Raw genomic sequence first — 26,750 nt, 5'->3', positions numbered from 1 at the left:
TGCCAGCCTAGCCTTAAGGCTTGCCTTAAGCCTCCATAAACTTTCCAAACCCAAAGGGCAAGTTATGTAAAACCACTGCCTAAAACCAAACAATCAGTGATAACACTTATGCCTGTGTACAATTAACATAATTTGACAGGATTGAAAGAGATTTTTTAAAAAAAAAATGTGGGCCCAAGTGATAGTACAGTGGCGTAAGGCGTTTGCCTCCCATGAAACCAACCCGAGTTCAATTCCCAGCACCAGGAGTAATTTCTGAGTGCAGCGCCAGGAGTAACCCCTGAGCATTGCTGGGTCTGACCCAAAAAGAAAAAAAAAAGTGACATGTTACCATCTAATACTTATTAGTCACAGAAACTTCATAATGGGAAACCTTTGTTTTCAGGGGAAACCCTTTTTTATATTTATATCTAATATACTGATAAACTCAATTTTTAAAAACAATACTGTCCCCCACATCATCTACCTAGTCGCACACCAAGTTATCTAACAGGAAACAAAATGAAATCCCATCAAAGGGAGAAGCAAAACCTCTGTCCTCCAACGGGGGTCATCCCTTTGATTTTCCTCCTCCAGAATGTTCTGTCCTCTGTGCACTGCCTTGCACTCTAGGCTCCACCGTGCCCCCCTTCCCACCCCAACTCGTCCACAATCTGCAGGATGTCTACGCTCCCTGGGAAACACCTGCATCTGCACCCGTGATCGCACTTGACAAGTCTTCCAAGTCTCCCCAAACGCACAGAAACACAGCCAGCTCTCCCAGGCCTCCTTCCCTCCCCTTTCCTCATCCGCACAAGAAACTTCACCAACTTAGCAGCCCCGAGGGGGTCTTCTTACCGACTCATCAGACAACCGGTTTCTCCTCTCCACAAGCAAAAAAAAAAAAAAAAAACACGTTGTGGAAGCAAATACGAACCAACTGTCAATATACATAAGCAAGCCTGGCCTGCCCGCACCGAGAGAGTCCACACTGATCTGAGGCTCTGGCAAAGGGCTTCTCCCAAGGCAGAGCACGGACAGTGAAACATATGGGATCTCACTACCTGCCGGCCTGGAGGAACCTGAGCTTCCGCACTAACCCTTTCTTCCCTTAACCCTCCTGAGCTCCACTTCACTCCCAGTGCAAAAATGCAGGAGGTGGGGGTGGGAATCATATGTCTCATCAACTCGATCGACACCCGCGGAGCCGCCAAATCCAGCACGTGGGGACCCCCGCGTCCAGCGACCCAACACTCCACTCTCAGCTCTTTTTCACGAGCCGGGGAGCGAGGCAGTTACCTCGGGAAGAAGGCATCAGTCACAGCTGGCATCAGAAAACACCCACCAGGGGCCCCCACAGCGGGGTGAGTGGGGAGGAGCATTTGCCTCTAGCGTGAGGCCCTGACTTCGATCCCTAGAGCCACCAAAAAAAAAAAAACCCGAAATATATATATATATATATATTTTTTTTTTCCCCAGTAAAAACAGTACAGATCCAACTTGGATCCGGGTCCACGTCCCCGTATGCGCCTGGGCCTGGTATCGGGTGTTGGTTCAGAGGCTGATAACGGGCGGCCACGAACGAACCACCACATCCAGGTCCCTCGACGCGCCACCTCCCCCTACCCCCCGCCCCAAAACCTCATGTCCGTTTGACGGGCGGGACGGCGACGGCCACCCACGGCTGGCCCTCGGGGGGGGGGGGGGCGGGGGCTCGGCGGCCACCAACGCCCGTCCGAGAGAAGCGCGCTCGCTGCCGTCGCCCCCGATTCCCCCCCGCGGCCCCCCGGGGCGCCCCCGCCCCCACCCCCACCCCCTCCGCCTGCCCGCCCACGGCACGTGACGCGACACGCGCCAGCTGCACGCGGGCTCCCATCAAAACAAAAACAGACGCGGCGGGCCGGCCCGAGCCGGCGACGGGGGCGCGCGCGGGGGCGGCGGGCGCGTCCCCGTCAGCAGCGCCAGCGCCGCCGCCGCCGCCGCGGCCGCCGCGCCTGAGCCGCGCGCGCCCCGGCAGCCCGGGGGCGGAGGGCAGAGGGCGCCACCCTGTTTACAGCCCTCGCTCCTGGCCTGGGGAGCCGCCCGGAAACGCTCTCCCGGGAGCGGCCCGCGAGGGCGCCCCCACCCGCGCCCGTCCGGGACGGCCGCCCGGCCGGCGTGGGAGGCGCCCAGCGCGCAGCCGGCGCTCGAGCGGAATTAAAACCGTCGCCACGGCTGGAGCGGGCCGCCCGGGCGAGCGGACGAACGGGCGGGCGGGCGGGCGGGCGCGCGGGGTGGGTGGGGGGTTGGGGGGCGGGTGGAGTTGAGCGCGCCCCGGCCACCGCCACGGCCACGGCCACCACCACCCCCCCCCCCGCCCCGCCGCGCTGCTCCGGGCTGCGTGTCAGCCCCGTCACGACTCTGTTACGCACTTCACCAACCAACCCCCCCCCCCCCAAGCAAGCACCACCTCATCTTTTCGGCTCCGGCGCTTCCGCAGACCCCCCCGCCCCCCTTCAAACCGCCTCACGTGGCCGCCGCCTCCGAGCCACGGCAACTCCCCGCCGGCCACCGGGCGCACTTCTGAGAGGGACCACCCGACCCCCGGCCCCGACCCCCCACCTCCACGGATGCCGATCTCGGCCCGCAACCACCCTGGGAGCCGGAGCGGGCCAAACCCACCCACCTTCCACACACACACACACACACACACACACACACACGCACGCACGCACGCACACACACGCACACCCCGACCCACATCTTCCGCCCGGGAGTTGTGTGTGTGTGTGTGTGTGTGTGTGTGTGGTGGTGGGGGGGGGGGGGAGGCCGAGCGGCTCTTTCCAAGCTGTCAGAAGCCCCGTTCGCACATCATGACGAAGCTGCGCGTCCCCTCACAGTCCTCTCCGCGGTCACCCTTGAGCCCCGGGCGGCGAACTGCCTCCGACCTTTCCACCCCCACCCCCACCCCCACGGCCACCTCCAACCCCCCCCCCCCAGGGCGGGCCGAGCAGGGGTGCGGGGGGCTGGAGGTGTGGTGATGGGGGAAGGTCTTCTCCCCCCCCCCGCCTCATTAGCGAAACGGGGTGCTGCTGGGGGAGGGGGAGGGAAAGACGCCGCCACTCAGCGCCCCCCCCCCCACAGCAGGCACTCTCCGCGACAAGACCACCAAACCCCCGTCCTCTCGCCCCCCCTCCCTCCCCCGACGTGGTGGTGCCACCAAATGCCACACTTCCGAAATCAGACCGCGATGCGCCCCCTCTGCACACCTGCTACGCAGTCGGAGACCACCCCCCGGGTCCCCAGCCTCTGGGGTTCGCTCCCCCGTCCGCGGGGTGGGAGGGGGGGGAAGCTGCGCCCGCGGTGGGGTGGGGTGGGGTGCGGTGGGGTGGGGTGGGGTGGGGTGAGGCTGGGCGCGACACGCTCCGCTCCCCCGAAAGTAAGCGAGGAGCGCGGGGGGGGGGCGGCGGGCGCACCCGCACCCCCGTTTTTCGCCCCGCCCGGGAGCGCGGTCCTCCGGGGGTTGCGGGGTGGGATGGGGGGTGGGTGGGAGCACCCCATCCCAGGCATCCTATTCCGTCCCTCTGAGCGCGGGGAGGAGGAGGAGGAGGAGGAGGAGGAGGAGGAGGAGGAGGAGGAGGAGGAGGAGGAGGAAAATAATTCCTAATCCTAAGAAGAATAAACACTAAAGAGGGAGCCGGCCCCAGGCCAGGGGCGTCCATCCTCTGACGCCGCGTCCTCTTCCCCGCAGCGGTCCTCCCCCCCCCCCGCACCCCACCGCCCGCCGCCCGTTTCCCTCCGGCGTCCCCTGCCCCCCCCCCCACGCTGCCCGCCGCCCCGCACCTCGCCTGATTTCTCGTCGGCAGCCAAGGTGGGGGGTGGGGGGGACGTGGGAGAAGGGAGCGAGCGCTCTCGAGGTGCGGGACGCTGGGCTCGGCGGAGTGAAGAGGTGGGATCTCGAAATGGAAACAGTTCCCCCCCCACCTCGTCCCTCCTCCCCTCTCCTCCTCCTCCTCCTCCTCCTCCTCCTCCTCCTCCACCTCCTCCTCCTCCTCTTCTGTTTACCTCAAGTTTGAATTTTATCTGCGCAACATTAGCTGGAATGCGGACATTGGGGAGGGAAAAAAAAAAACCACGCTCTCCAGCCGGCAGCAGCTCCCGAGGAGCCCTGTGTGACAGCCGGGCCACCACCTCACAGCCCTGGGGGAGGCAAAAAAAAAAAAAAAGTGCCCCGAGCACCCTTGGGTGGGCGACCTCGCCTCGGGGAAGCGGGGGCTCTCCTCTGCCCTCCGCGCGCTCCCCCCCCACCACCCCGGGCCCCGCGAGCGCGAAAGCTGGCAATGCGGGGCGTGCGCAGGAGGAAATGCCGAGCCCGCCGGGGGGCCCCCGTCTGCGAGGGGCCTTGGCTCCCCCCCACCCCGCAACAACACCATCTCCCACCACCATCACCCCCTCCCCATCTCCGTTTCCACGCTCCCTCCTTCCCCCTCCCCATCTTACCTCTGGTGGTGGTGGGGTCGGGGGGGGCATCGCAGCGCGGCCGCCGCTCCGATCCCGATTCTCTTCGCTTCCGCGGGAGCCAGACCCGCCAGGGGGAAAAGGATGCGCAGGGAGATTCGTGGAGCGAATTCTTCTAGAACGTCCCTCGGGCTGATCGCCGGGAGCGCGGCGGGCGAGGGAGACAGGTGCAGCCAGAGCCGAGCCGGCGGCGCCGCCGGAGAAAAGTTGTTCTCTCGCCGAGGTGGCTGGGTGGGCGGCGGCGGCGGCGGGGGACGCCAGCCCCAAGCCGAGGACCCCCCCGGTTTCCCGGCGCCCCCACCCACCTACCCACCCACCCCCGCCTTCCCCACCTCGGTCCCCTCCTGGCGTCGCCCACTTCTGCTCGGGGGGCCCCGCTGCTGCGCGCCGGCTCGGCTGCAAGGGAGGTGGCGTAGTTTCTCTTCCTCCCACCTCTTCTCACTCACTTGTTTTCGTAGCCGTGGGCTCCCCTAATGCTTTCCTCTCCACAATGTTGTTTCATTATATCATGTCCATCATGTGACACCGGAGAGGCCTCTCTATGGAAACTTAAAGGGGCTCCCACGTGACTGCAGCAGCAACAACAGCAGCAGCGGCGGCAGCAGCAGCAGCAGCAGCAGGACTGGCGGCGGCCGCAGCGTCGGTACCACCACCACCCACCGGGCGCCCCTCGCAGCATCCCGGAGGGGCTTCTGGCGCAGCAGAAGCCCAGATCGGGGAGCAGAGCATCCGGGCGCTGTGGCGTCGGTGCGTGCGTGAAGCCTTTTTTGCTCATTACATAGGAAAAGCGAACAGAAGGAGCATCCTGAAATCCTTCCCTACAGTCACCAAACCCACGCTCTGTGAAAATGACATTTCGTGGCTCCTACTTTATTTTCCCCCAAAAGCAATGAGTTTTCTATCAGGTCTGATTAGATTTTACAGAGTCGGAAAAAAAAAACCGGATTTGTCCCTCGACGAGTTCAGCCAGCACTGGGGTGAACAGAAATGACAAAACAATAATAGCAGAAATAGAATCAAGCATTTGATACATAATTACCCTCACCACCAGCTTTAAAGCTCTCTGGAATTACATTCCTCCGGTAACTGTGGATGATGCTTGCAGGAGGCAAAATGCAATGCAGTTTTTTCTCTTCCGCAGCTATATTAAGGCTTTGTTGCTGACAACGGTAAAAACTTGTTTGTGTCAGGAAGTGAGGTAGGAAGAGACGACCTGGAAGGTACAGACAAAACCAAAGTGGCAGTTTTTGCATTACTTTTCTGACCACAGTCTTTCAAATGCTGAGAAACAGCTGGTCAGTCAGCTGTAAAATACGTAGTATGTTTGCCCAGAAACAAAATAACCAGAAAAACACATTTTCTACCTTCATCATACCATTCACCTATGTGAATCGCCTTGTGCATGCACAGAAAATATCTTGAACCAATAATTTTGCATCATTTCTAGCATGACAGAAGCATTTAACACACAGCTCAGAAGGATTTGGGCCCAGTGACGTGCGGCAAAAGCAACATCAGTTCGACTGCTATTATTCCTGAATTATTATGGAATCACAACACCCACACTCCCCCCCCCCCCTTTTCCTGGCTTATGCCTTATATCTCAAAGCTCTGCCTTCCAAGTTTTTATGCCCCTGGAAGATTTTGTCCTGCAAGTCTATTACCCAAGAGATGGTTTTTTTTTTCTTTTTCTTCTCTATTCCTTTTTTAATGGGTTAGTTCCTGCTTTGCGATTTATAAGACGAACTCCCTGCTTGCGCTGGCGAATCATGAAAACTTCAGGAGAAACTGGAGTGGGGCAGTAGCTCAGCCTCGCCTGTGACTTTGCCTTGGCCTGTCTCTCCGGCCTCATCAGCCATGATAAATGATTTTCACTGCTCCCTTCTTAATTCCATATGTCCCCCCTCCCCACCTGGCTGCCTACTCCTTAACCCACCTTTTCCAACCCTTCTCCTACCCTGGCCTCCCAATTCAGCCCCCTTTCAGCCCCAGTGCTTAACTCAGACCTCCCCCAAATACTCTACCCCCTCCCCAAGCTTCCCCTGCCGCCTTCGCCCTCCCCTTCCCCCCCCCCCCTTCTTTCCCCAGTGCTGACTCCCTCCGCGTCTCGGCAACTCTACCTTCTTACCTCTTTGACCTCCTTAATTCTCCTTCACAGACTGGCCCTGGACTTCGTGGCCTCTTCTTCCCCTTCTTTGCCTGCAGTGTCCTGCTGCCCCCACCCCCACCCCCCCACTGGGGTCTTCACCCCGCTCCTCCCAGTCCCATCCTTTTCTGATGCCAAGCCCCAGCATTCCTCAACGGCTCGGCCTGCTGGGGTTTTGAGCCGGATCCGCTTCCCGAACCCGGGAGCTGGGAAGGGGAGTGTGGAGCGCCAAGTGGGGGGCAAGGAGGCCCCTCGCCCTCTCCACCCCTCGCCCCCCCCACCCCTTCGCCCCGGCCCCGGCCCCTCCCGACTCCCGGTTGCGGCGCTTCCTGGGCGGATGGTTGGGACTTGCTGCAGCAGCTGCGGTTCTGCTGTGTCATGCAAGGAGGCGGCGGCGGCGGCGGCGGCGGCGGCCGGAGCTGGAGGGGGAGGAGGGGAGGAACCTGATCTCTCCGGTAGCGAAGGGCTGGAGGCAAACACCGAGCTCCCCCAGAGCCGCCCGGGAGCAGGGAGGGCTCCGCTACCTCGGGGGGCCCTCCCCGCGGGGCAGATGGTAAGTGGGGCGGCGCAGGTGGTCGCCTGGGGAAGGGGAGCGCGCAGCGGGGCAGGGGTGGCGGGGAGGCGGAGAGTCCTAGGAGACCACCCCCACCCCCCAAACTGAAGGAGCCCAGTGGAGAGCGGAGTGGGGAGCCGAGCCGTGATGAGGAGCCCTAGTAATTTCCATTCGAATCTCCCCGCAGCTCGAGCCGGGCTCCCCCCAACGGGCGTGGTGAGTCCCGAACCCCGGACCCGAGCTAGAGGCACTGATTCTGGCTTGGAGAAGCGCCCTGCAGTCACTCCCGGCGCTCGGAGGGGTTCAGCCGAGTCGCAGAAGTCAACCTATACCTTATTCCTGTCGTCTGGCTGCGCTCTGTGGATTGTCTTGTTTAACACTAGGGAAAGGGGATGGGAAACCTGCCCAGTCTCACTTTCGCCTCGAAAATAATGCTGTTGGCCAGCGGCCTCGGACAAACAGCCTCTGGTGCAATTAAACAATCAATAGGAAAAAGAATTCCGCCGCCCCCCCCCCCCCGCCTCCCTCCTTTCCCGGGCTCCCGGGCAGGGTGATTAAACCCATTTAAAGGAGAAAGGAAACTATATGTTATATTCTCTCCTACCCTACCTCCCCTCCATCCAGCCGCTGCTCCCCCACAAACTGCCCATATTCATCACTCGCCCACCGCCCCCCCCCTCCACTTCACACTGTGGTTCTGAGAGATGAGACGTCACACTCGAGCCTCAGACTGGATGAGGGACTTGCCTTCCACTGAGCAATTCCACCTCCCTTAGGCGTTACCCTGGGGGGATTAGCAACCTAACGGGACAGGCTGGGCGCTGAGGACCACGAATGCTTTTAACTGAGGGCAATTCTCAGGGCAATTTTCTTTCTTTTTTTTCTTTTATCCCTTTCCATTCTGCTCCTGAAACATTTAAAGCATTTTCTAAAGCATTTTTTTCTTTTTTTTTCCTTTTTTTTTTTTTAATGTCAATCATACATTTAACAGTAAGGGGTTGGCGGGATTAACGGAAAGGCTAATGACTGTCTCAAAAGCACAGGCCGTTGCTAGGGAACTCTAGCTCATCCTGCTCTCTAATCTCTAGCATGTTCTGTGGAAATCCAACTTCTCCTGGTGTTATTAAAATGAATGGCATTTGGTTAGAAGCGTTCCTACTTGGGCTGTAGCATCCTGCATTGTTATCCATGGCCTCGCACCCACATACCTTGTTTTCCTAATTTGATTTCTGTATGTGCGTCACTGCCAGGGACGCACAGACCAGACCAGTCAGGTTCACTTCCTGTTTCTCAGAACTCGTTTATATTTGGTCTCGAGCACTGGCTGCTAAAATATTATCAAACTGGTCCTCTTGGAAAGAACTCTCTGCTGTTCGTGAAAACAAATCATCCCAAATGAGTCCTAATTCCTATGCAAAACCTCATCTTTTGAGGAGTGGACTGCAGATTGCCATTTCAGAAAAACCATTCTTGAAATGGAAAGCCCAGAAAAATCCCTCCTCCTCCTTCTTTTACCCAGACTCTTTGTCCCTCCGCTTCAGAACTAAAACAAACTCAAGCAGGGAGTAGATTTACATATGATATTTCTAAAATGAAGCACAGAAAAATACACACCGAAGCTGGGGAAATCATTAAGACTAAATAAGGCGCAGAGTTGAATGGGATCCAGGCCCCAGGAGGACAAATAAGCCTGGTTAGCGTTGGGGCTCTCAGAGAACAGAGTGTGATTACAAGACTGCACTGCAAACAGAAGTCCATCACTTTGTCTCTTAATTGTTCCTTTCACCAAGTCTCCTTATGTCCCTGGACAAGGCAGACTTGCTTCTTTTTTCTCTTCCTTTTTCTTCCTCCCTATAATAAGCCTATCACTAAGGCAATAGAAAGATAAGCATTATGTAAATAACTAGGTGAGTTCTGATGTAGCTGATTTGTTTAAGTGGAAAATAAAATGTGTTGAGAAAAGCTCAGAGGACAGGACACCACGAAATTTGCTTCTGGTTTTAGAGCCCGGATGGCTGGGGGAGAACCAGCAAGGTCTTTTCTTCATGGAAACTTCGTGCAAGTGCTGGGTGAAAAGATCTCTCAGGCTCCTTTCAGTTACAAAATTCTGCGATTATATTGAACTCTCCATGTAAAAAAAAATTCCAATTGTATCTGGATTATACAAAGTTTAAGTGTAATACTGAAATGTTCATACCTCTCCAGAAATATGCCAGAGGTAAAAATACTATGAAATGAACTGCCTTCGCACCATTATTTCTTAGTGTCAGCTGCCAGAAAAATAAAATCTACCTTACTCCCAATGTAGTTCTCTTTGCTCCCTTGGCAGCATCGCGGAAGACACAGGTTAAGATGCAGGAAAGGATATAAAAATATATTGAAAGGTCTACCCGGTATAAATTCAGTGAACCCAAGTATTTTGATGAGTTAAATGGGAGAATGATAAGGAAGCACCATCTACAAGATAACTGAGGCTTTTTAAAAATGTTTATTTGTACTTTAGTTAGTGATAGGCAGAAATAGATCTGGCAAAGATTTTCAAAATTTTCAGATTCAAGATGTTAAAAAATAAAAAAGTAGCATAGAGAAATGTGAGATTTCTGCCAGAGATAAAAGACTTGATTTTGAAACCCAACTTTGCCTATCTAATCATTTTTATATGTTATATTACATATGAATTACATATAGAAAATAAAAGTTATGTGTCCAGCATTGTGGTAGGCAAAGGGAAATTCGAAGGTGAATCTAAAGTGGCCTTTTTAGAATGACCTAATCATAGCAGAACTAGGCAAAAGAGGAATACACAGTTAACCACCCAGTAGTGAGATGATACCAACATGGGACTCAGATCTAACACTGGGCACTGTCAGGGTCCCTAACCAGACAGGTGATTTTTATATATGTGGTGCTGGGGATCAAATCCAGGCATATATCCAAGTCATGTATTCTACCACTGAGTCACGTCCCCTGCCCCCAGGAAAGATGAATTTGTAGATGAGTTCTAAAAGTTGAGTATTAGCAAAACAAGTGGATCAATTAAAGTATCTTTCAAGCAAGGCAAGAGCTAGGTGTAAAGTCCTGGAGATAAATAGGTATGTTCAGAAAGATGTGGAGGAAGAACAGTCAATGCCTAGAAAATAGTAAATTCCAGCTAAATATATTGTGAGTGCTTCCCAGTGCTCAGGAATGTAACCAGAAAAATCAGCAAGGCCGTAATGTCAGTAGATTTGTGTGTCTTCCTAAGTTTCAGTTTTCCTAATGTCAATGAAGAGTCACTGATAAATTTTAAGGAATGCAATGAAGTGATCAGATGCCCATTTTAGAAAGATGACTCCAGTTTGGAGAATGAATTGACTGAATAACACTGCAAGCAGAGAAACTAACTTACTTTCATGTGTGAAGAAAGAAATGGTGGACATACAAACTAAGGTGGCAAGAATGGAAAGGAAGGGAAGAGACAGATTAAAAAAAACATTACGGATATAGAACCTACTGATTTTTATTTTTTATTGTATCTGTAGGATTAAGGACTAAAGCGGAAATGGTTTAGGTAAATGACAAGATGGTAATAACCATTCACCAAGGTAAGAACTGCAGGAACCATAGGTTGATGATATCAAAGTGACACTGTCTACTACGTCCTTGAACAGAAGAGTCTAGAACTCGAGAGATTATACTAGAAGTCCTTTGAGTGAGTGATAGTTGATGAAAGTTGATGCCCAAGATAAAAGCCGTAGTGGAAGAATCATAAAAGGGCCTGCTCTGGAACGCTGTAAGGATGCCAACACAGAAAAGGTGAAGAAACAAAGACGCAGGGAAAGAACATTCAAAGAAGTAGGAGAACCAGGAACAAGTGGTGTTAGAGTAGCCAAGGGAGGAAATGTCAACAGTATTAAATGCTAAAGAAAGGTCAAGAAAAAACAAGGTCTGGAAAGTCCTTGGCTTGACAACAAGGAGGTCATTGTTGTGGTTGGCAAGGAGGAGTTATTGGGATTTGGGGATGGTAACCAGATTGCAGTGGATTCAAATCAGGGTGCGAAGCGAAATTTTAGGGGGTATCAAGGACTAAAGAACAACTAGAGAAGGAAAATAAAGGTGTAGGGAAGGAGCAAAATAGTGTGCGAGGAAAATAAAATAATATGGGAGACAAAACTCTTGGTTCTTTCAACTTTCTTCAAATGAAATGTCATCACCGGGTATCAGTTGCTCAGACTGAAAGGCAATGTAGGCGTTCATAATTCTTTTCTCTGTTCTTGCATCTAACCCACAGGGAATTCAGGCCAACTTTACCTCCAATTCCAAAATCTGTCTAAGTCTATCTCTATGACTACTATTCTATAACTTTTGTGGTTTTTTTTTGGGGGGGGGGGCGCTGGAGCAATAGCACAGCGGTAGGGCATTTGCCTTGCACGCAGCCAGCCCGGCTGAGCCGGATTCAATTCCTCCGCCCCTCTCGGAGAGTCTGGCAAGCTTCCGAGAGTATCTCGCCAACACGGCAAAGCCTGGCAAGCTACCCATGACGTATTCAATATGCCAAACACAGTAACAAGAAGTCTCAAAATGTAGACGTTACTGGGCCCACTCAAGCAAATCGATGAACAATGGAGGACAGTGTTGGTTTTTTGCTTTTTGTTTTTTGTTTTTTTTTTGGTGGGGGGAAAGTAAGGAAGCAGTTCGTGCCACACCCAACCATGGGTTTTTTTGGGTGTGGGAGAACTTTTTGGGTCACACCCAGCAATGCTCAGGGTTATTCCTGGCTCTGCATACAGGAATTATTCCTGGTGGTACTCAGGGGACTTTATGGGATGCCAGGGATTGAACCTGAGTCGGCCTCGTGCAAGGCAAACAAACACCCTACCAGCTGTACTGTCGCTCTGACCTCATGCCTAGCCATGCTTAGGAGCCACTCAAGAGTCAGTGCTACCAGGTCATACGCAGTGTGAGGGATTGAACTGGGATTGACTGCATACAAGGCAAGCACCTTAATTCTTTTTTTTCCTTCACTTTTTCAAGACTGATTTAATTTATAATTTTTTTTAAGTTTTATTAGTGAAACACCACGAGGTACAGTTGTAGACTTACAAATTTTTGTGCTTGGATTTTAATTATACAATAATCAAATACCCATCCCTCCACCAGTGCCCATTTTCCACCACCACGAGTCCCAGTATCCCTCCCACCCCCCATTCCCCTTCATCCCACCCTTCCTCTGTGGCAAGGCATTCCCTTTTGTTCTTTCTCTCCTTTTGGGTGTTGTGGTTTGCAAAAGAGGCATTGAGTGGCAATCATGTTTGGTCTATAGTCTACTTTCAGTGTGCTTCTCCCATCCTGGGAGGATCCTCCCAACACCATTTATGTGGTGCTCCCTTCTCTATCTGAGCTCCCTTTTCCCTTAGCATATGTGGCTGGCCTCTAAGCCATGGAGCAAACCTCCTGGTACTAATCTTGGCCACTCTTGGGTGTTAGTCTCCTAGTTTGTTACTTTATGTTCCCCAGATGAATGCAATCTTTCTATGTCTATCCCTCTCTTTCTGACTCATTTCGCTTAGCATGATACTTTCCATGTAGTACCACTTGTATGTAAATTTCATGACTTCATCTTTTCTAACCGCTACATAGATGTACCAAAGTTTCTTTAACCAGTCATCTGTTCTCGGGCACTCAGGTTTTTTCCAGATTCTGGCTATTGTAAAGAGAAGCACCTTAATTCTTGTACCATCTCTCTGGTCACTCTCCTATCTCTTTCCTGCTTCACAGTTCCTTCTATTCCTTACACTAGCTGCTGGGCTCCTGAAAACCCCTTCTTATTGTTTTTTCCTGCTCCCACTTTTTCCCCTGTTTTCCACAGCACAGCTAGAATGACATGAGCCAAGGCCATAAATCAGTTTGTACGTGTCTCTCCTTAGAATCTTCCCAAGTCCTGTTCCATTGTGAACTTCGAAAGCCCTCTGCAGTGGCAACCCAGACGAACTTCAGATTCGCCTCCTAATCCTCTCACCCACATCCTCTCGCTTCTGTCTGTCCCCAAACTCACTGGATTCATTTGGTTTTGAAGGACTTCCCAGTTATTTCCAATTCCTGGAATATTTTTCGGGAGGGTTTATACCTGGCAGTGCTCAGGGGCTAGACCTGACTCTGTGACCAGGAGTTAGTAGCTAGGGGACTAAAAGCAGTGCTAGGGATCAACCTGGGTTTGACTGTATGCAAGGCAAACAACTAAACCCTTATACTATCTCTCTGGTCCTTCTAAAAATATTCTTTTGGTCATTCTGATCTCTGTTTAAAATGTCATCTCCTCAAAGAACCCTTCCTGACTACCTAGTCTAAGTAGTATCTTCCTCTGACCACCTTTCCAATTATTCAATGTGTTTTGTTTTGTGTTTTGTTTTTGGGGAGAGGAGGCATGCCCAGAAGTTCAGGGTTGCTTCTGGCTCTACATTTGGAGACCAGTTCTGGAAGGACTCAAGGGACCATATGGGATGCTAGGGGTTAAACTCTGGTCAGCTGTATGCAAGGCGAGCATCCTATCCATTGTACTATCCCTCTGGGTCACCAGTTCCCCCCCCCCATTTTCCTTTTGAATTATGTTTTATTTATAGCTTGGTTACTATTTGTTTTTTCTTGCTTATGATCGAGACCTTCTTTAAAATATAAATATCATGAGGAATCTTAGCACACAGTAGGCACACAAAATCTTTATTGGTCTCTGTTGAAAGGAAAAGAGAGAGGCAATAGATTATTAGAAATTTGAGAGATAGAGAATCATAGCCTGATGTGGTTGAGGAATGGCTAGTGATAATGAATGATTAGGCCTTGAAGAATCTAAAAGTGGAAGTTACTAGGTATGTGACAGTGGACATTCACCTTCTCTGAACTTCACCTTGTGGTCAATGATAATACACATCCCATACACTTATTAGAAAAATTAAATGGTCTCATAAAGGTAGGAAGCAGTCTCATAAAATTATGACGTAAATCAGTACTTCTGCAAATCAAGTTTTAGGGTGCCTCCCAAGCAATGTTCAGAGGACTTGGAGGCCACGTCTTGCAGTGCTTGGTGGAAGTTGTCTGAGGCAGTGCCGAGGATCCACAGGACCACACTTGGTGGTGCTCAGGCCCTCCAGAGAAAAACCCAGTGGGGCTTGGGATGGGATATACAGTGCCAGGATCCAACTTGGGGCCTCTTGCATGCACTCCAGCCCTTTGAGCTATTTCCAGCCTCTGAAAATCAATTGTAACCTCATCAGGTGAGCTCTTCTGTGGGCTCCCCTATGGTACAACTGGCATTTGCTAATGATTTATTATTAGGAAAAAGAGCAAAGTTGTCACTTTTAAAAAGTAGTAGAATCTCTTTAAAATGCAAACCTGAACTTAGTTGCTTAAGAAGAAACCAAAGCACTCCTGTCTCCTCTAACCTGCTCCAACAAATCAATAAGGAAGCTCTCAAACTCCTTGGAAAATTGGGCAAAGGGCATGACAAACATCACAGTAAAAAAAAAATAAAGTGGCCTTTGAAATATGGAAAAATGCTCACCTTTTTCTTATAACAAATGCTATGCAGCTTACAATTGCAATGGGATTCCTCTTTACATAAGAGGTTGACACAAATCAGGAAGGTTAATAGCAGGGACAGAGATGTGGCTCAGAGGTAGGCACTTGATTTGAGTCCTGGAACTGCCCCCAACAATCTTGAATTAGCATACTTAGCTCACCAACTTGAGAAGGGTCTCTATTGCATTATTAGTACGAATGAAAGTTCGTACAATCTTCTGAGGGCAAGCTGGCAATATTTATCAATTTTTTTTCTGTAAAAAGCCTATGAGCAGCAATTCTACGTTTATGTATTTATCCAATAGGTATACCCACACATAGAAGATTAATCTGGTAGGATTTTCCCTGAAGAGTTATTTATAGTCATTAAGGACTGAGAACAGCCTACGTGTCCATCAATAGTTACATAGTTAAGTAAGTTATGGTTGGGAGATAGCTTTTAAGATTTGTGAGGCAATGCTAGGTATACTGATGTGAAAAATCTTCATGATCCATTACCAGGGGGAAATTGAAGACAAAACACATATGTATTTGCTAGCATTGTGTTTATGTAAGATGACTGTTTACATTTTTTATGTGAAAAATATTATCTCGGAGAAGTCAAAATAAAGCAGGGCAAGAGCAGATGTAGCGAGATAAGCTGGGAAGGTATTTAAGTGATTCTTGAGGAGCTGGTGGCATGTTTCCCTCACTAGGATGATGGCATGCACCGGACACAGAATAATCAGCCTTCTTTGACAACTGAATGGAAATGGAGTGTTATGGAGAGTGAAGTAATTGACTTACAAGTTCTTTCGCAATGCAGTGCATGAGCAGACATGTTAGTTGCTAAGGTGGAGAATCCTGAGTCAGTCCCAGAATTTCAGGGAAGATTCAAAGTTCTGAGTGAAGATACCTACTCCAGGCTTGTGATGTGGGTTTGAAGCTCAGAAGAGCTGCTAGAACGGGCCTGATCCGTTTGGAAGATGATCACCTCAAGAAGGTGGATAAAATCAGAAGAAAAACAGGCTCAGCATTGATCTGTCATTTAGAGATTATGTAGAAAAGGAAGAGTTGGCAACGGGGACTGAATCAGAAAGCAGAAAAGCGAAACCAGGAGATCGTGGGGCCAACTTTATATTAAATGTTGCCAAAAGGTCCTAGAAAACCATTATGACTTGTTTCTCTCATAAACTCTAAGAAACTTGAGAGCTGGGGTTATTTTAATTACTTATGTAACCACAGGGCTTACTCTTTACCAGTAAACTTTGCTTAAATTGGAAAAGAGACAAAGCTACAGAGAGATATTACAGAGTTATAGAAAGAGAATAAAATGTATCCTTGGGTCTCAAGAAATAAGTCAACAAGACATAATCCCTTGAACTTTTCTGGCAACCAAACATGATCTTGGGAAATTAAGGAAGTTCTGCTTTGCACCCCAGAAGTATACAGTACCTTTCCTGGCTCTGCTCAGAGATCATTCCAGACAGTGCTCAGAGGACCATATATGGTTCTGGGGTTCCAGTGAGGGTTGGCAGTATGCAAGACAAAGTGCCCTTTATCCTCTCTCTGGCCATTTGTTTTATGCTAATGCTCTGATGGGGCTCTTCTCTGTGCCATGCTATTGAGCTATTCAGTGCCTCCCAGAATCTTTTTGGGGGGAGTTGGGGGGCAATACTCTGTGATGCTCAGGAGTTATTCTTGGCTCTGTACTCAGAACTGGGTCCTGGCAGTGCTCAGGTACCGGGATATGAACCAATATCCACCATATGCAAGGCAAGTGCCTTAACCTCTGTACTATCTACTAAGTCTCAAGCCCTGGGATCCCTCTTGATAAAGAATATTCACTTGTGTCTGATCATTCAGCATCATTGTTTTTATTTAGGTTCCGGTTTTGTTTTGGTTTTTTTTTTTTGCTTTTTGGGTCACACCTGGCGATGCTCAGGGGTTACTCCTGGCTCATGCACTCAGGAATTACTCCTGGTGGTGCTCGGGGGACCATATGGGGTGCTGGGAATCGAACCAGGGTCGGCCATTTGGCTGCGTGCAAGGCAAACGCCCTACCCGCTGTGCTATTGCTCCAGCACCAAGGTTCCGGTTTTTATTTAGGTTCTCTCTCAGAGAGAGATTGGTGGAGAAATTTGCTTTTCTTCAATCAGTTAATGGAGACAGTAAGGTCCATTCTAGTGCCTCTCTAATTCTGTGCTATCTAGTCACTGTTCATAAGAATGTCCCATCAAAGGGAAAGATGACTTTGGCAGGGAGAGCCGGTTATCTCCCAGAGAAACAACCAACACCTCCATCTTGTATTGTTTCTGCAGAATGGTGCCACCATCAGGAGAGAATCTAGAGGACATTGAAGAAAAAACATTTTGACTTTGTCCTGAGAACGGCAAAACTTCCCACATAGAAGAGGAAAGGTCATAATCTTTTGATCCATTGTCCTTGAATTAGAAACTGAAACAGAAGATGTGATTTAGGCAATGCTTAAAAAATGTTGTGTCACCCTAATTAGGTCATTAGACCAGGGAAAACAAAGATTTCCTGTAAAGGGCCAAATAGGATATGTTTGGGGCTTTATGGGCATAAACCCCACGCCCTTTCCAACTCTCCTAGCACAGTACAAAAGCAGTCATAAGCACTGTGTGTGCAGATGAGTGAGGCCACATTCCAATACAGCTTCATGGTGTGACGTTTGAATTTCTTATTTTCATGTTACAACAGATTCTTCATTGGATATTTTTCAGCTATCTAAAAAAGTGAGAGCCATTCTCTGCTCACAAAGCCATACAAAAACAGGGTGTGGGCTGAATTTGGCCCGTGGACACTACTTTGGCAACCTCGGATTTAGACAAACAAGAAGATCATATCATGAAGAAGAGCTCAAGCTTTGGACTTCTGAAGAAATGAATGTTTTATTTCTAATGCGTTGTTCTCAAGCTTATTTGAACATATACACACATTTGTCTCCAATGGATGTATTTGGGAATAAAGAGAAGCTCCTCGGTTCATTTAACACTTTGTTCTTTCTGAAGGAATGTGTGTGAATGAAGGAGTTTCTAAAAAACAAACAGAAAATTCCTTTACTACACAACTTTATAAATGCCCACACAAAGAGGGCATAGTAATTCTAACTTTGTTGGTGTTGCTGGTGTCTGGGAACCACACCCAGCAATGCCCAGGAGTTACTCCTGGTCCTGCACTCAGGAATTACTCCTCGCAATGCTTGGGGGACCATATGGGATTCAAGGGTTGAACCTGGGTTGGCCATGTGCAAGGCAAGCACTCCGACCTGCTGCACTATCACACTGGCCCCTCTAATCACAGTTCGAAACTGCATGAGTTCACTCAACATGTACCTTAATGCTCTAATTCTTACATAATGTTGTTCTGAATGTTATGGAGTTAGAGGTAAAAGAGGAGACAGATGAGAGACAGATAATAGAGGGTTGATAACAGATAGATCAATAGAGGCTAAATGATAAATAAATCAATATTTAGGTGTCAATCACAACTGTTTGTATTGCAGTATAATTGTAGAGAATGCAACGGACAGGTCAGTAAAAAAATGCTAAGTTTGAATCAGAGGTCCTTTGTGTTCCAGCTATAAGACCTTGGGTTGATTACACAAACCATATAAGCTTCTGTTTTCTATTTTTAACATGGGGATAATAATACTGACCTCTCAAGGAGATTGTGGGAATTAAATAAAGTGGCGTACATAAATCAGATAATGTGGTAGTATAAGTAATTAGTAAGTGGTAGCTATTGCTGTTTTATGCCAATATGAGTGTATAGATCTTGTACAACAGAAACATACAAGATCAAATATACTAACCTCATAAGTCTCAACAACTTACATACACAAAATGGAAACCAGAAACCTGAGGTTTGAGAAAGTTTGGGTGAAAATAAAAGCAGAGATGATATTAGTATAGGAACAGATAGCAAGGCAGCTGGCCAGCTTGCCTGGTCTTCCTTAGTAACCAGCTGGCAGACAGTCTCAGGAATCTACCTCTCCAACCTCGCGAATACTTCTAGTCAATCCCAGTATCTTGCTTCCTTCCAGTCAGGTTCAGCTGTGGGCCTCAGACACCTGTTCTGTGATAGCCCCTCCTCTTCTGTATTTCCCCTATGTTGACCTTCCATCTTGACATTTACACCTCCCATCTCTGCTCATTTGCCGGGTGTCTCAGTCTTCCTGTCAGCAGGAACCTCCTCCTGGCCTTCTGTCACACAATTTTGGTAACTTGTTCAATTTATCTTTGAAGTCCTCTTCTCTGGAGGGCTGCTTTCCGCTATCCACACCCCCTACTGTTACCTCCTCAAACAATGGTATCTATAGGCCTCACCTTCAAACTGGACTTAGTATGAGCAACTTCCCAATTTCAATTTGGTCTGAGACATCACCTCTTGCATATTCCAGCTCCCCTAATCCAAGTTGGCTTATGTCCTCCCAGTCCATGCCCACCCATCTCGGTCTTGGCTTAGGCTGTCTCTCTCCACTGGCCATTTGTTGTCAACTAACTCTAGCAGGCCTTGCAAACCTGTTATGGCAACATCAATAATGATTTCCCAATACAAATGACAAAATTATTGGCACAGGAACACAACAGCAAGATAATGGAGAACGTCAACATCTACTGACAAGCTCATTCTGCTGAAAAGTGAGCATCAAATAAAGTTGGCATGACTTATATTTAAACTAATTGCTTCTTGAAGAGGTACTATTCTATGCTTAATGCTAACCAGCCAGGAAGAATGTTCTGGTGAAGTGGAAGTGACAGACAACTTAAAATAAGTGACCATGGCATCCTTGCATTTGTAATAGCCAGAAAAGGCAATTCTGTGCTTGCTAACCTGATATCCAGAACTTGGACAAGTTCAAAAATGTAAACTTGAGACTCTTGCCAGATACAGAAAAGAAAGTGCTAAAAAATGTAAAATGCCTTGAAATTGAAGTTCTTATCAAAGCATTAATTTCAATGAAGGAAAAGGACCATCTAAAAAGAATCAAGGGGCTGGAGCGATAGCACAGTGAGTAAGGCGTTTGTCTTGCACGCAGCCAACATGGCCGACACAGGTTCGATTCCCAACATCCCATATGGTCCCCCGAGCACCACCAGGAGCAATTCCTGAGTGCATGAGCCAAGAGTAACCCCTGGGCATTGCCGGGTGTGACCCAAAAAGCAAAAAAATAAATAAATTAATTAAAAAAAATAAAAAGGATCAATATGGGCTGGAACGATAGCACAGTGGGCAGAGCGTTTGCTTGCATGCGACCGATCCGGGTTCGATTCCCAGCATCCCATATGGTCCCCTGAGCACCACCAGGAGTAATTCCTGAGTGCAGAGCCAGGAGTAATCCCTGAGCATTGCTGGGTGTGACCCAAAAAGCAAAAGTAAATAAATAAATGTTTTTAAAAAAGGATCAATATATCTGTTCCAGAAGCATTGTGAGTTTTAGAGGACAAATAAAAATAATAGGAGTTGAGCCAGAGAATGAGGCCTCATTCAAAAGAAAGACTCAGACTTATGAAAATAATTAATCCCGGGGGCTAAGGTCAGAGACAACTAAGGTCTAGGGAAAGTAATGAAGACAGTGAAAGGTTTTGATAAGTTTCTTCTGTGTTTGTAGAATTACAAGTAAAGCTATTGAATGGGGCAGGCTATCTAATGTTTCCCTGAAAATAGCCATTCAACTAGAATCGTAGTATGAGGGTTATTTACCTCCCTTGTATTTTTAATGTTTCTTTTTTTATTTTTTCATTTTGGATTTTGGGCCACAACAGCAATTCTCAGAAATTCTCCTGGTGGTGCTTGAGGGATGTTGGGGGTCAAACCTGGGTCACTTGCAAGGCAAATGCCTTACCCACTGTACTATCACTTGGCCTATTGTTAATATTTCTAAAATCAGAATGTATCTTCAGTAGGTTGAAGATGGTAGTATTTTGGAGAGAGAACTCTAAAAACACCTATTAAATAACTGTAAATCATGCAATTAACTGGCCTTAAAATAACAGAAATAGGGCATTTTACTTATTTAACTCTGCCAATGGCCATTGCTCGCACAGAGAAGGGACACAGAGAAGGCTTGTGTCCAAAAGGGAATCATACTACCAGTGGCAATGGAAGGTAGAGAAGAGACTGAAGACAATTTAGGGGACACATTCATCAATGTACTGCAGCGGAATGTGGTTGAGTACTAACAATAAAAGATCACCACCTTCTTGCTGGAGCTACACTTGGAGAGAGAATGTGTTTATATTTATCTCTTCTTATAAGGAATTAGCCCTATTTATGGGCTCTCCACTCTCATGACCTAGTCGTCCCCCAAAGACCCCATCTCCAAGTATCACCACCTTGGGGATGAGGGCTTTCGGATGGGAAAGTGCAGACAGGTGACCCAACATACTTTTTTTCACAGCAGATAGAGAGAGGGGATATGTGTCGAAAAGATGATGCTTGACCAAGATTCAGCAAGGTTTCAAAAGACTGCTGCAAAGATTTTTAGCAACAATGTCTAAGATGAAATCATATCAAGGACACTTTGAACTGTGCCTGGTACATAGTATGTGGGTACAAGTGGATCAGCTTCTACTGGCCCCATGGAGTGCCCCGTTAAGAAAAGGTTCAGGTCAATGTGTAGGTCTGGAGTCAAAAACCAGAAGACATTGCACAGCAGTATATGTAAGATCCTAAATATAAAAAGGAAAAAAAAGGAGCTGGATATGGTCCCCTGAGCACTGCCAGGAGTAATTCCTGAGTGAAGAGTCAGGAATAACGCCTGTGCATTGCCGGGTGTGACCCAAAAAGAAAAAAAAAAAGCTGGATGTAGCAACTTTCTTGCACATGTGCATTTGAGAAAGCACACAATAAAAAAGAAGAAGAAGAAAAAGAAAGGAGGGATTCAAATAAGTAGCCAGGAACAAAGTAGCAGGTAACAAATATTTTACCAGCATAAAATTCATGGGAGAGTTGGAGCTTTGGTTTATTTCTTTTTTATTTACTTCTCAGTATTAAGGAAGGAAAGTGGAGTACCTGAAGATCAGCTGGCCATGGAAGAAATTGTTCCAACCTCGTGTGATCAGATTCTTAGGAATTGTAAAGCACACAGGTGATGACTATACATCTTGAATATAACTAGTTTAGTACTTAGTGGAGAAACCATGACTTTTCATGATTTTAACAGTTTTTACCCTGTTAATCCTTCAGTGAAACAAATTAATTTTCAAATGACAAACGATTTGTCACTCTTTATTAAAACAATGATCTTTGATCCTTAAAATATATCACCTGTACCTTCATTGTGTTTTTACATCCGTCCCCCTTTCTCATCTGCTGCCTCCTTTAGGCTGTCCTTGAGAAAGCAGATACTACCACTGTCTTGAGGAGGTGCAACCTGTTGTTCCTTTTAAGCCCAACAGTGAATTTCATCTTCTTGAGTCCAGTGACATGCCTCTAGTCTCTCCAACCAACCAAAACAAAGATCAGAACTTTTGCTTCAGAAACTTCTAGAACAGAGACACATTTCTTCTAAAAGTGAGTGCAGAGGTGTGTAGCCTTGGGAGTTCCTTGGCAGTCAGTGGGGGATCACAAAGGAAAGGTCTCCTGAGAATGAGACTGTTACCTCTTGTGCTTGTTAGAACTAGTGAAGCCTTGCCAACAAAAGAGGGAACTCTCAGGTCCACTCCACCATGTCTAAGCCTAATTCAACATGGTCTGATGTCTTTGAACTTTTCACTTATCAATGACAATACGTTTTATTTAAATTTTTTTTTCTTTTTGGGTCACACCCGGCGATGCACAAGGGTTACTCCTGTTTCATGCACTCAGGAATTATTCCTGGCCGTGCTCAGGGGACCATATGGGATGCTGGGAAGGGAATTGAACCCGGGTCGGCCGCGTGCAAGGCAAACGCCTTATCCACTGTGCTATCCTCCAGCCCCTTATTTAAAAAAATTTTTTATTGTAACTATACCCCAGGGTCAGAGAGATATACAGTGGACAGGGCACTTGTGATGCATACATTTTACTTGGGTCTGATCCCTGGTATCACATATAAGTGAACCCTGCCAGGAGTGATCCCAGAGTGCAGAGCCAGGTGTTAACTTGGGTGCCACCAGGCATGCCCATACCAAAAAATAATAAAACTTTACCAAAAAATTAAAATTAAATGATATAGTAAGAATTTATGCAATATATAGGGTGTGTACATAGTATATATATAGCATGTTTATATACACATGCTATTTATGTATATACATGTACACACATATGTGTATATATTCATATGTATATATGTATCTTTGTTCATATATTCATATATGTATGTGTATCTTTGGTAAGGGAAGTGTCTTTAAGAGCTCTTACAAACTTAAAAGAAAAAGACAGCACCTCAAAAGAAGAGTGGATGAATAACTTGAAAATGCAAATAATCAGTTAAATAGAATTTAACCGGTTAGTTCAGATGACAGACACCCAGTCTTACCAGTCATTAAAGAAATTCAAAGTAAATAAAAAAATATATTTTGTGACTATTAATTGTCAAGAAGTTTAAAATGACACCTGTGTGGGTGAAGAGGTTGGCAAATAAGCACCCACTTGTCGACTGGCTATTTATCTCAGTTCAAACATTCTAGGGAGTGATTTGGCATTGTGTATTATAAACCTTCAAATACGCAAACCATCTGATTCCATCATTTTGCCTTTAAGACTTTATCTTAAGAAAATACCTACTTGTAGAATACTTAGTTTATCTTTCTTCATTCTGATTAACCTGTGGATAACTTGGAGATAACTTATGTGTCCTAAGAGGAATGTTGCATAAAGTGAAATATATATCTAGAATGAAATCTACGCATCTAGTCAAACTGGATTATGGAAGATGTTGTGGCAGCAGAAAATGTTGCTTGTTTATTTTAAAATATATTTGATCAGGAAAGAGACTGGTCAGTTACACAGAAAAAAAATAACTATAGTCATAATGTCTTGGTAGAGGAATCAGAACTTATTTTCTTTGTAATTTCTGTATCTTCCTTTTATACATACCTCAATAACCATAAGCTACTCTTTTAGTCAGAATAACAAAGATACTGAAGATGAAAGGGGATGCCAAGGCAAGTTATGAATAAAGAGAGAGAATATTTCTTCTGCAAGATAAACTATTTTTTCTTACACTGGACACAGAATTTTCATGCCATCCCTGTCCATAATAGGATGGAATGTGGGACAAAATATTATCCAGAGTGAATAGCGGATTAAAATTTTTAGCCCCAAAATGTGGATGAAGTGAGTATTGCTTATCTGGCACTTTCTAAATGGCAGCATGCCCATGTCCTGTGCAAAACTATTTTCCATCTCTCATTTCAGTAACCCTTTCCCAACATCCAGAGAAGCAGGATATTAGCATCTACATTTTACCAATGAGGAAACCAAGGCCCAGAACAGTTCATGAACCTACTTATGATAGTCAACTAGTAAATAGAGGAGCTAGAATTCAGTCCCAACAAGTCTGGTTTCAGAGCCTGAATTAATAGTATTGTATTAAAGTGTGTTCTTATTATTTTTGAAAACATATTTAATTACAGTTCTGTGGTTTTCAATGCTGCTAATAAGTATCCTCTCCCTCTCCCAAGAACCCCCAGACTCTCCCTCTCAAGCACCCCAACTCAATTGTGTGGATAAGTTCTCCCATTGTGTTACCCTTGGTCCTTTGCTGCTACCTTGCTCTGTATCTCTAAGTCCCATGTATGAGTGAAATCATTTTGTATCTATCCCTTTCCTCTGACAACTTCGCTCAGCATTATATGTTTTAGTTCCATCCTTGTTGCTGCAATTTGCATGATTTTGTTCTTAGAGATGTATAGTATTCCACTGTGTGTGGAATATGTGTGTGTGTATCACAACTTACTGATCCATTCATCTATAATTGGGCATTTGGGTTGTTTCCATATCTTGGCTATTGTACTCAGTGCATCAATGAACATAGGTGTGCCATATATCCTTTTGAATTAATGTTTTTGTGTTTGGGAGATAGATACCTAGATAGAGACCACCTAGAAGTGGTATCACTGTATTAAAGTGTGTTCTTTTGGCCATTGACACATGTTTTGCTTAAACATTTTTAACTACAGGGAAGATTTCTAAATCCAAGATAATGATATTAAAGGCATATTTCAGCTAAGAATACAAAGCTAAGATAATAGAAGAAAAGGAAGGCAGGATATCTAATATTTGTTGAGCTCTTCTATTAAGTATTGTACTTCCCTCATCTAATCCTCAAGACCACTTTACAGAGTAAATGGGATTATCTCAGTTCTGATAAGCAAATTTGATCTAAGAGCAACCACAACACCCACAGGGTCACTGGGCTATGAAACACCAGAATTCAAATCTATACATCTCTCCTAAACCCTTGCTACTGGATAATTGAGGCCAACTGTGAAAATATACTCTGTGGAGGGAAAATACAAAATCCTGCAATTGGATTTTTTAAAAAAGGAAGTGTATAAATACAGGATTTAGAAGGCATAGTTGATCAACATTTTAGGTGTGAAAGATGTCAGAATATGGTTTGACTGTAAAGTACCACCACGGGCACAGTGTGATTATCAGAATCCTCAGTCAGTATCAGGTGGTATTAATGTCCCAAAAGCAGGAGCAAAAGTGCCAACAGGTCTGGACATTGGTTATGCAAGATGAAGAGAATGAGGATTCATTCAGAGTGTTCACCATTTGAAACTGACATGACTATGCAGTCCAGAAGGGAACTGCCAGCTAGTAACCATATGTGTATATATCCACAAATGTGTACATGCACACACACACACACACACACACATATAGATTGGATTTTTCATGGAAGTTGAATGAGTGAGGAAACCCTGGAAGAAGCTGAAAGCCATGGTCAGTTGAATGGTAGCTATTTTGAAGAAATTTTTCTTTTATAGGGGGAGAGAGGGTTGGGGGTTACATCTGGAAGTGCTTGGTGGTTCTGCTCCTGGCTCTATGCCCAGGGGAGTTGCTTCTGGCAGTGTTCAATGGATCCTGTGGTGTTGAGGATCAAACCCGGGCCTTCTACATGCGCACACTATCCTTTGAGCTATCTTCTCAGCCTAGAAATTCTTTTTACTGTGTGTAGTTCCAGTACATACAGGAAGAAGGCAGATTTTAGCCAATATACAAGCAGCCAAAGCATGACTGTGTCTTGCATATCTTTAGCCACTCAAAAGCCAAGCCCAATGCTTTAGATGTACCAGACACTTAAGGATACATATCCAACTGAATTAGGTATTCAATTGCTGTTCAATAATGCAATGAGGTTGCCTTGTGGATTTGGAAGTGCCCCCGAGATTTTAACAGAACCTAGATGATCATCTATTGTACTAAGTTCTCCAGTTATAATTTTTTTTTAAAAATCTGATACCTTGCCCAGTTCTATCTGCTTCCCAGTGGTTGCCTGCTTCGCTTGCAGCCAGTCTTCTGAGAGGAATCCCTTTCAGTGTGACTTCTAACTCTCCAGAACTGTGCTCTGCAGATCTAATCTCCAAACCAAAGCTCATCACCCAGCCCACAGTGAGAAATGTTAATCTCCCCCCTCAACATCTTGAGTCCTTTTTCCTTGCAGATTTCACTTAGTCCCATTCTCCTACTCTCTTGCCCCCTTTCCAGTCTTCTCCTCCAACTGCTGTCAGTTGTTGCCTGCAGGCTCCCCCAACACCTCCCCGACCCCTTTCCCAAGAGTTCTGCTCATCACTCTTTATGATATCTCATCCATTCTAAGGAGTTAACTACCCCTGAACGTTGACCTCTGAACTAATTCCCTGTCTCTAAATCTCTTGCCTGACCTGCAGACATGTCCTTCATTTGCTGCGTATATTCTACAATCCCTGAAAACTTAACATCTACTAATTATTCCCTGAACACTCATTGTTCTGTCTCAGTCTCTATGTGATTTTCCTTTTCCCATTTAGTTTACTATCATTACACTTCATCATTGCCTCTCTCCCCTGCCCCCAACTGAAATCAATATCAACGTCCTCC

General features: G+C 46.9%; 1 protein-coding gene across 2 annotated transcripts in view; it reads left to right on the top strand.

The window, feature by feature from the left end:
• Positions 1-6,709: 6,709 nt before the first annotated feature.
• Positions 6,710-26,750, top strand: part of MKLN1 (muskelin 1) — a 346,539-nt gene continuing 326,498 nt past the window's right edge. For both annotated transcript variants that reach the window (XM_056123894.1, XM_056123893.1), the window contains exon 1: positions 6,710-7,175. The gene's annotated coding sequence lies outside the window, so the exon portion shown is untranslated. The remainder of the gene's footprint in view (positions 7,176-26,750) is intronic.

Source organism: Sorex fumeus, unplaced genomic scaffold (genome assembly GCF_029834395.1).
Source record: "Sorex fumeus unplaced genomic scaffold, SorFum_2.1 ptg000048l, whole genome shotgun sequence".
In the NCBI taxonomy this organism is placed as follows: Eukaryota; Metazoa; Chordata; class Mammalia; order Eulipotyphla; family Soricidae; genus Sorex; species Sorex fumeus.
This window is presented reverse-complemented; position numbering and strand designations above follow the sequence as displayed.